This window comes from Triticum aestivum, chromosome 4A (assembly GCF_018294505.1).
Source record: "Triticum aestivum cultivar Chinese Spring chromosome 4A, IWGSC CS RefSeq v2.1, whole genome shotgun sequence".
Taxonomy (NCBI): Eukaryota; Viridiplantae; Streptophyta; class Magnoliopsida; order Poales; family Poaceae; genus Triticum; species Triticum aestivum.
Genome location: NC_057803.1, coordinates 166,456,549 through 166,464,543, shown reverse-complemented (window position 1 = coordinate 166,464,543; position 7,995 = coordinate 166,456,549).

Here is a 7,995-nt window from a genome sequence, read left to right as displayed (position 1 = left end):
TGCTAAGGCCGCTCTGTACTTCCGCTGCCAGGGCCGTGGTGTGCTCCTCAGTGCGGAGGAAGCGTTCCATGTTTCCATTGACTGTTATAACATCGCGGTGTCCGGGCATCTTGAGTTTGAGATAGGCATAGTGTGGGACTGCGTTGAAGCGAGCGAACGTGGTTTGTCCGAGCAGCGCATGGTAGCCACTGCGGAAAGGGATGATGTCGAAGATCAAGTCTTCTCTTCGGAAGTTGTCCAGCGGACCGAAGACAACCTCCAGTGTGATTGAGCCCGTACAACAGGCCTATACACAAGGTATTACTCCCTTAAAGGTGGTTTTTGTGGGCTTGATTCTTGAAGTATCGATACCCATTTTGCGGATTGTGTCCTGATAGAGCAGGTTAAGGCTGCCACCGTCATCCATGAGGACTCGCGTGTGGTGGAATCCATCAATAATTGGGTCAAGGACTAGCGTGGCCGAACCTCCATGATGGATACTGGTCGGGTGGTCTCTGCGATCGAAAGTGATCGGACAGACTGACCATGGGTTGAATTTTGGGGCGACTGGCTCAATCGCGTAGACTACCCTTAACGCGCACTTGCGCTCTCGCTTGGGATGTGAGTAACGTATATCATATTCACCATTTTGACCTCGGGGGGAAATTTCTTCTGTCCCACTGTGTTCGATGCGCGAGGTTCCTCATCGTCATCCTCGCTGGGTGACCCTTTCTCCTTATATTCGGCATTTAACATGTCGGCCTGTTTTAAGACCCAACAACTTCTATTGGTGTGGTTGGCAAGCTTGTCAGGAGTGCCGTGGATATGGCAAGGTCAATCAAGTATTCGGTCCAGGCTTGATGAGCCATCTTTGTTTCTTTTGAATAGCTTCTTCCGTTGACTAGATTTGGAGCCACTGAATCCGGATTGACCATCGTATCCTCTGTATTATCGTTGCGGCTCCGACGCTTATGTTTGTTGTGTCGGGTGAGGGAGTCCTGGACTAAGGGGTCCTCGGGCGTCCGACCTGTTAGCCAGGGGCCGGACTAATGGGCTGTGAAGATGCGAATACCGAAGACTGCACCCGTGTTCGGATGGAGCTCTCCTTGGCGTGGAAGGCAAGCTTGGCAATCAAATATGTAGATTCCTTTCTTTGTAACCGACCTTATGTAACTTTAGATCCTCCCGATGCCTATATAAACCGGAGGACTTAGTCCGGAAAGGAGGGAGATTCATTATCATAGCCATACAAGCTAGACTTCTAGGGTTTAGCTATTACGATCTCGAGGTAGATCAACTCTTGTAATACTCGTATTCATCAATATCAATCAAGCAGGACGTAGGGTATTACCTCCATAGAGAGGGCCTGAACCTGGGTAAACATCGTGTCCCCTGTCTCCTGTTAACATCGACCTTAGACGCACAGTTCGGGACCCCCTACCCAAGATCCGCCGGTTTTGACCCCGACATTGGTGCTTTCGTTGAGAGTTCCACTGTGCCGTCGACGAAAGGTTCGATGGCCCCTTCAATCGTCAATAGTGACGCTGTCCAAGGAGAAACCTTCCTCTGCGGACAGATCTTCATGTTCGGTGGCTTCAAGCTGCGGGCCAACTCGTTTGGCCATTTGGAGCAGATCGATAGCTATGCCCCTGGCCATCAGGTCAGATTTGGGAGCTTGAATTATGTTGTGGACATCCGTGGAGATTTGATCATCACCAGATTCGAGACCGCAGCGACCGCTCCTGATAACCTTGACGAACATGACCTAAATCTGTCGTCAGACTACATCCAATAGATAGCTCCTTTGACCACTTTGGCCTTAGATCCAGAGCATGCTGCGGCACCCAAGGATTGGAGGCTCAACCCCACCATGGAGGCCATAGATTCCTCGGTGTTGGAGCCGCACATGGACTGGACTTAACCTCACGCAATACCCGTGTCACTAGAACTCCAGACTCTTCTCCGGGTATAAGTTCCAAACCATGTGAGTCCGCGGATACCGAACTTGATCGCTTGTCGATCTTCGAGTTTAGCGCCGCATACATGTTCCAGCACTCGCCCTTGGGCAATGTGCTGAACTCATTAAAGAACTTGTCCTTGGCGGGGGACTCATAGCTGAACTATGTACGGTTCGAACTAGAGGCTCATGATGGGGAATTTTTCTTCCCACCCGCCACCCACTTCATAGCCACTGTCGAGGATTTAACCGACACGCTTGACTATGGCTCCGAAGACATCGCTAGTACAGACGACGATGACGACAAGGAGCAAAGCCAAAACCTGCCATTCACTGGATGACGGACGGCCACTTCTTCCTACGACGTATACATGGTGGACACGCCTAAAAAAACTAACAGCGATGACAAAGAGGATCCACTTGAGGATAAACCTCCTAAGAGACAGCCCAAGTGCCAGCTTCCTCGACACCACTCTAAGTCATGTCGTTCCAAAGACTGCAGTACGGGTACCAGAAAAAATAATACTCCAGACGATGCCGAAAATAATGAAGACCCCATCAAGGTAACCTCCGAACAGGGGGAACGGGAAAATATGCAAGTTAGCCCTGATGAACAGGCCATACACGGAGACTCGGAGGACAGTAATTATCTTCCGCTCTCCAAGGAAGAGGAGAGCCTCGGCAATGAGGATTTCATCATGCCTGAGGAACCTCTCCAGCACGAGCGCTTCAAACGCCGGCTGATAGCCACTGCACGGAGCCTGAAAAAGAAGCAGCTGCAGCTTCAAGAGGACCAAGACCTGCTCAATGATAGATGGACCGAAGTCCTGGCCGCCGAAGAATACGGCCTTAGTGGCCCAGCCAAAAGCTACCCGAAGCATAGATTGCTACCTTAGTTCGATGACGAGGCACCGGAACCCGTACCATCATCACGCAATGCGGCAGGTCGACCACAACTTGGTACGGATAAAGCGGCAACTCAAGCCGAAGACCAGGCCGCCCCACCTCACCGTAAAGGCAAGAATAAAACAGGTCGGGGTTGTACATACGACCTTCGACAGGACTTGGACAGTAGAGCAGGACACGCAAGATCGATCTACGGATCGCGAGGACGTGCCTCGACACGCGATGACGGCTGCCTATTCAGACGCGACAAACCTAGCCACGCCCCGGCCGAAAACCGCAAATGGACTGCATCGGAGGTACGTCGCAGTGTGGCCCAACATAGAGGCGTCACACACCCTCTTTGCTTCACAGACGAAGTAATGGAGCATGAATTCCCAGACGGGTTCAAACCCATGAACATCGAATCATACGATGGAACAACGGACCCCACGGTATGGATCGAGGAATTCCTCCTCCATATCCACATGGCCTGCGGAGATGACCTTCATGCCATCAAATACCTACCACTAAAACTCAAAGGACCAGCTCGGTACTGGTTAAATAGTCTGCCGGAAAATTCTATTGGCAGCTGGGAAGATTTGGAAGACCCCTTTCGTGACAACTTCCAAGGAACATATGTTCCGCCACCGGATGCCGATGACTTAAGTCACATTGTCCAGCAGCCCGGGGGGTCAGCCAGGAAGCTCTGGACCATGTTCTTAGTTAAAAAGAACCAAATCATCGACTGTCCGGACGCGGAAGCACTTGTGGCCTTCAAACACAGCATTCGAGATGAATGGCTTGGATGCCACCTCGATCAAGAAGGACCTAAATCCATGACAGCCCTTACCACTCTAATGACCCGCTTTTGTGCAGGAGAAGACAGCTGGCTCGCTCGTAGAAGCAACAACGCCAGCGACTCGGGCACTTCTGAAATCCAGGATGGCAACGCCAGACCACGATGAAGCAAACACAACCGTCGCAATGATGATGAAAGATCACGCGACACATCGGTCAACGCCGGATTCAGCAATCCCAAACCATGTCAACGGAAAAAACCATTGAAGGCGAATAGAGACGAACCATCCAACCTAGACGGGATATTGGACCAACCCTGCCAGATTCATGGCCACCCCGATAAACCAGCTAATCATACCAACAGAAGCTGTTGGGTCTTCAAGCAGGCCGGCAAGCTCAACGGCGAACACAAGGGGAGCAGCCGCCAGGCAATAGGGACGAAGGAGAGGTTCACCAACCAAATACCGGGGGTCAGAAGCAATTTCCCCCCAAGGATCGATCAACCCCGAAGCGGAAATAATAGTTTGGCTTCTGCCTCCCACCTCATATACCCACAAAATTTGTACCGCGCATACATCACTATGCACTTAAGATACCATGGGCATTGGCGCAAGCACAATACGGGCAAGCTGGCAAGCATTCCCATAACATTTTTTATCTACCTTCCTTTTCCTTTCTTTATTATCTCTTAAAAACAGGTGACGCAAAGGACAAACATCTAAACTGACTCTATCGGAGTTCGGATTCGTACACTCACATACGGGGCTACTTCCGTCAAGGATTCCCCTCACCTAGGACAGGTGGCGCAGACGTGCGACAGGAGGTCCAAAATAAATTTTTGTAGACCGCACTCTTTATTTTGAGCCTATAATATGCCTTTTTCCTCCGCCTTCGACCCCGAGCATGTCAAATAGCTGGGGTTGTGGTCTTTTTATATATATAAAGTAATCATCGGCATACCACTCAGGTCCCAGTAAACATAATCCGCATTAATCATTCATTTCTTTTTCACAAATGAATTTGGCCCCTATTGCTGTTTCACAGCCATACCTCGGCACAACCTGCGAGGGGCTCGGTATGGGAACAAATGAGTTGACAACAAAGTCTGAATAGCTTTATAAGCGTACTTCGGCGTCGCGAGTTTTCTCCTTATGTGCATCAACTCCGAATCATGTTTTGGGTCAATGGTTGGGTTGCCCGGCTCCTGTGCTTGCTACCTTACGTTCCGCTCTATCGGCTAGGGTAGTAAAGGGAGAACTATTGCGATTGTGCTTCCGGTTCATCTAGTCAAGCACCTCAGTAGAGTAAGCCAAAAACTGACTGTCATGATGCTGCGAGTGCTGGTCAACCACTCGATGACTTATGGGAATCTATCGCGATTCCCTCCGTGTAACATGAAGGACCTTTTTTCTTCAGGTCATATATGTAATGCAGCATATTGGAATAAGCCGTACACATACCAGGGGCTATATCATAGTCCCCCCTATAAAACTCCTATGTCTAAGTGAAAGTGTTAATGCCCTATAGTCTGATTGCCTGGTTCGCCGCATTATCACCTCCTTCATGGACCAAGACGTTGGGTCAAGAGTGATCAAATGCTTTTCCGAACACTCCCGTACTTCCTACGAGGGGGCTAAAGCTGATGACTGGCAACCTTTTAGATTATATTAAAACGGCCACACAGGAGGAACACAAGCTTTCGAGCAAAATATAAAAATAGATTAACTATAAAATTGTCTTTTACAATTCTCATACACCTCACTCGAACATCTTCCCCCAGAATATCTTGACATGGGCAAAGGCCATCCATGCACCCTCAATGCACATCGACCGCTTCACAGCGTCGATACGTGGCACCGCATCAACAAGTCGCTGCACCAAGCCAAAGTAGCTATTCGGAACAGGCTCAGTTGGCCAGAGCCGTATTATGACGTTCCTCATGACAGTGCCGGATATCCTATGAAGCTCAGCCCATTGGGACATCTGTTCATTCAGCAACAGGGGGCGCTTTGACGCGCCAAATTGTGACCTGAAAAGCTTCTCCGTTGCATACCCCTCTCGCGCTTGGTAAAACTATGCCGCATCAGATGAACTCTTCGGCAAGTCTGAAAACTCGTCCGGAGAACTCCACACTTGGTTAACCTGAGCATAGTTTGGATCGCCGAACTTAGCCTGCAGCAAAAAGGGCTTACCAGTCGCAATCTTCCCAGCTTGCCGGATCTCCTCACGGGCTCCTCTGGATTCAGACCGCACTTCTCTTGCCTCTCGTAAGGCATGGTCAAGTTCAGCCGTTTTGGCTTCCTTCTCCTTCTCAAGAAGTTCATAACGGCTAGCAGCATTTTTTAGTTCAAGCGCCATCATGGATATCTTCTCCTCGTCTGGGTGCCGAGCAGATTGTTCGGATTTTAACTCAGCTGATGCCTTTTTGGCAGCCGCATTACTAAACCGGGCCCGCTCCTTGGCCCGGGCCAGCTTCGCCCGAAGAATTTCAATGGCGGCAGCACCGTCTGCAGCCATGCAAAACTCTCAGCGTCATGCTTATATCACAAAGATATATGTGAAGGGACTGCCCCAAATACATACCTTGCGACTCGTCAAGACACATATTGATTAACGCAATGTCATCCCCGGCCACATCAAACTTCCTCTGCAGCTCGGCAATATCCTAGTCTGGGAAGTAGCCAGAGGGGAAGCAGCCTGTGTTCAAGTTAATCAGATTAGTCGTTGAATATTTCTTCTTGATCCTTTGTTCGCCTCCCATGGGAAGCCAACCCGAGTCTCAGGGGCTACTACCTATACACAGGTGCATCTTTGCAATTAAAATATAGTTGAAAACATTACATCACAAACCTCGAAGCCTCTTAGCAGGATCATGAAGGCTTCATTCAATCCTCTCTTCGCGGACAGAATCTTCTCAACCACCGTACCCATCAAGGTACGCTATTCCCCCGAGACAGATGCTTTTCGCAACATATCCCTCAATATATCCGGCGCCGCTGGGTCTCTGGAAGCCGCGAAGGAGAACGACCATCCTTTGAGGGAACCCGTTGACCTGTCTGTAGAATCATCGTTGGCTGAAAACTAGACAGTCCGGGGCCTTCATTATCGGCCCCCTAATCCCGAACGATCAGAGGTCCACCTTCGGGTACTGCCTCTTTCATCCCCTGCAGAGCTTGTTGATCAAGAAAAACCCTCCGAGATGACACTTCGGAGTCGTCTGCCTTATTGGGCAGGAGGTCAGGGGAGGCGTCTTGCTTTCCATCATCTTTGGGAGGAGATCTCCCGAAGAAGAGTATTGCCCAGAAAAACTGTGTGCCGAACTATAAAAATACACAGGCACGTTACGTATCTCTTCCGTAACAGGATAGGAGCGGGACGCTATCAAAGCACTCCGGATTCACTTGCGGTTTGGTTGAGGGCTTGACCTCACGACAGAGCTGTTCAACAGCGCCGCCTTCCAGTCCCGAGCCGCTCGACGGTGGCATCTTGCGCCTCTTAGGAGACCACCCCTCCCAACCTTCGGAGGCGGCCCTTTTCCTCCCAAATGGAGAAGGGATACTGGCTTCTCTTTCGCCTTTGTCTTTGGGCGAGGAAATGTCGATTTCTCCGGACTCAATATCTAATTTACCTCCGGAACGAAGGTCCTCCCAGGTCTTCTCACTCTCCACCTTGCCCTCCCCTGCCGGCGCCTAGTGCGGTGCCGGTGCCAGCATCCTTGTTAACACGGGGCCTGCTGAGTCTTCAGGAAGAAGGGCCAGACACCAAATCAGCTCCGCTTTGTTTATCCAGCCCTGGAAGGAGATAGTTTCCTCAATAATGTATTACGACATACTTAAAAAGGGGGTGTTCGGAAGTCAAGGGCTTACCGGGGCATCTGGACGGTTACAGTCGAGGCATGTGTCCTCAGTAGTGTCCGGCCAATGTTTTCGTTTTCCGAAAAACAACTGCCACATCCCTTTGTGCATAATGCCGGAGAAGTGTTGGAGGGTTTGTGGTCCTTCTAGATTGAACTCCCACATACGGAGAGGCCTACGCTAGCATGGTAGGATTCGGCAAATCAGCATTACTTGAATCACGCTGACAAGATCGATGTCCCTCTTGAGGAGGGTTCAGATGCGGCTTTGTAGAGTCCGCACTTCATCAACTAATCCCCAATCCAGCCCCTTGTTGGCCCATGATTCAAGCTGTAATGGTGGGCTAGGGAAAAACGTAGGTGCGGCTACCCACTTGGTGTTGTGGGGCTCTGTAACATAAAACCACTCTCGCTGCCATTTATTGGAAGTTTCAGCAAAAGAGCCTTTTGGCCAAGGAGTGTTGGCGAGCTGGCTGACTACAGCACCATCGCACTCCACCTGTTCTCCGTCGACTACCTTTGG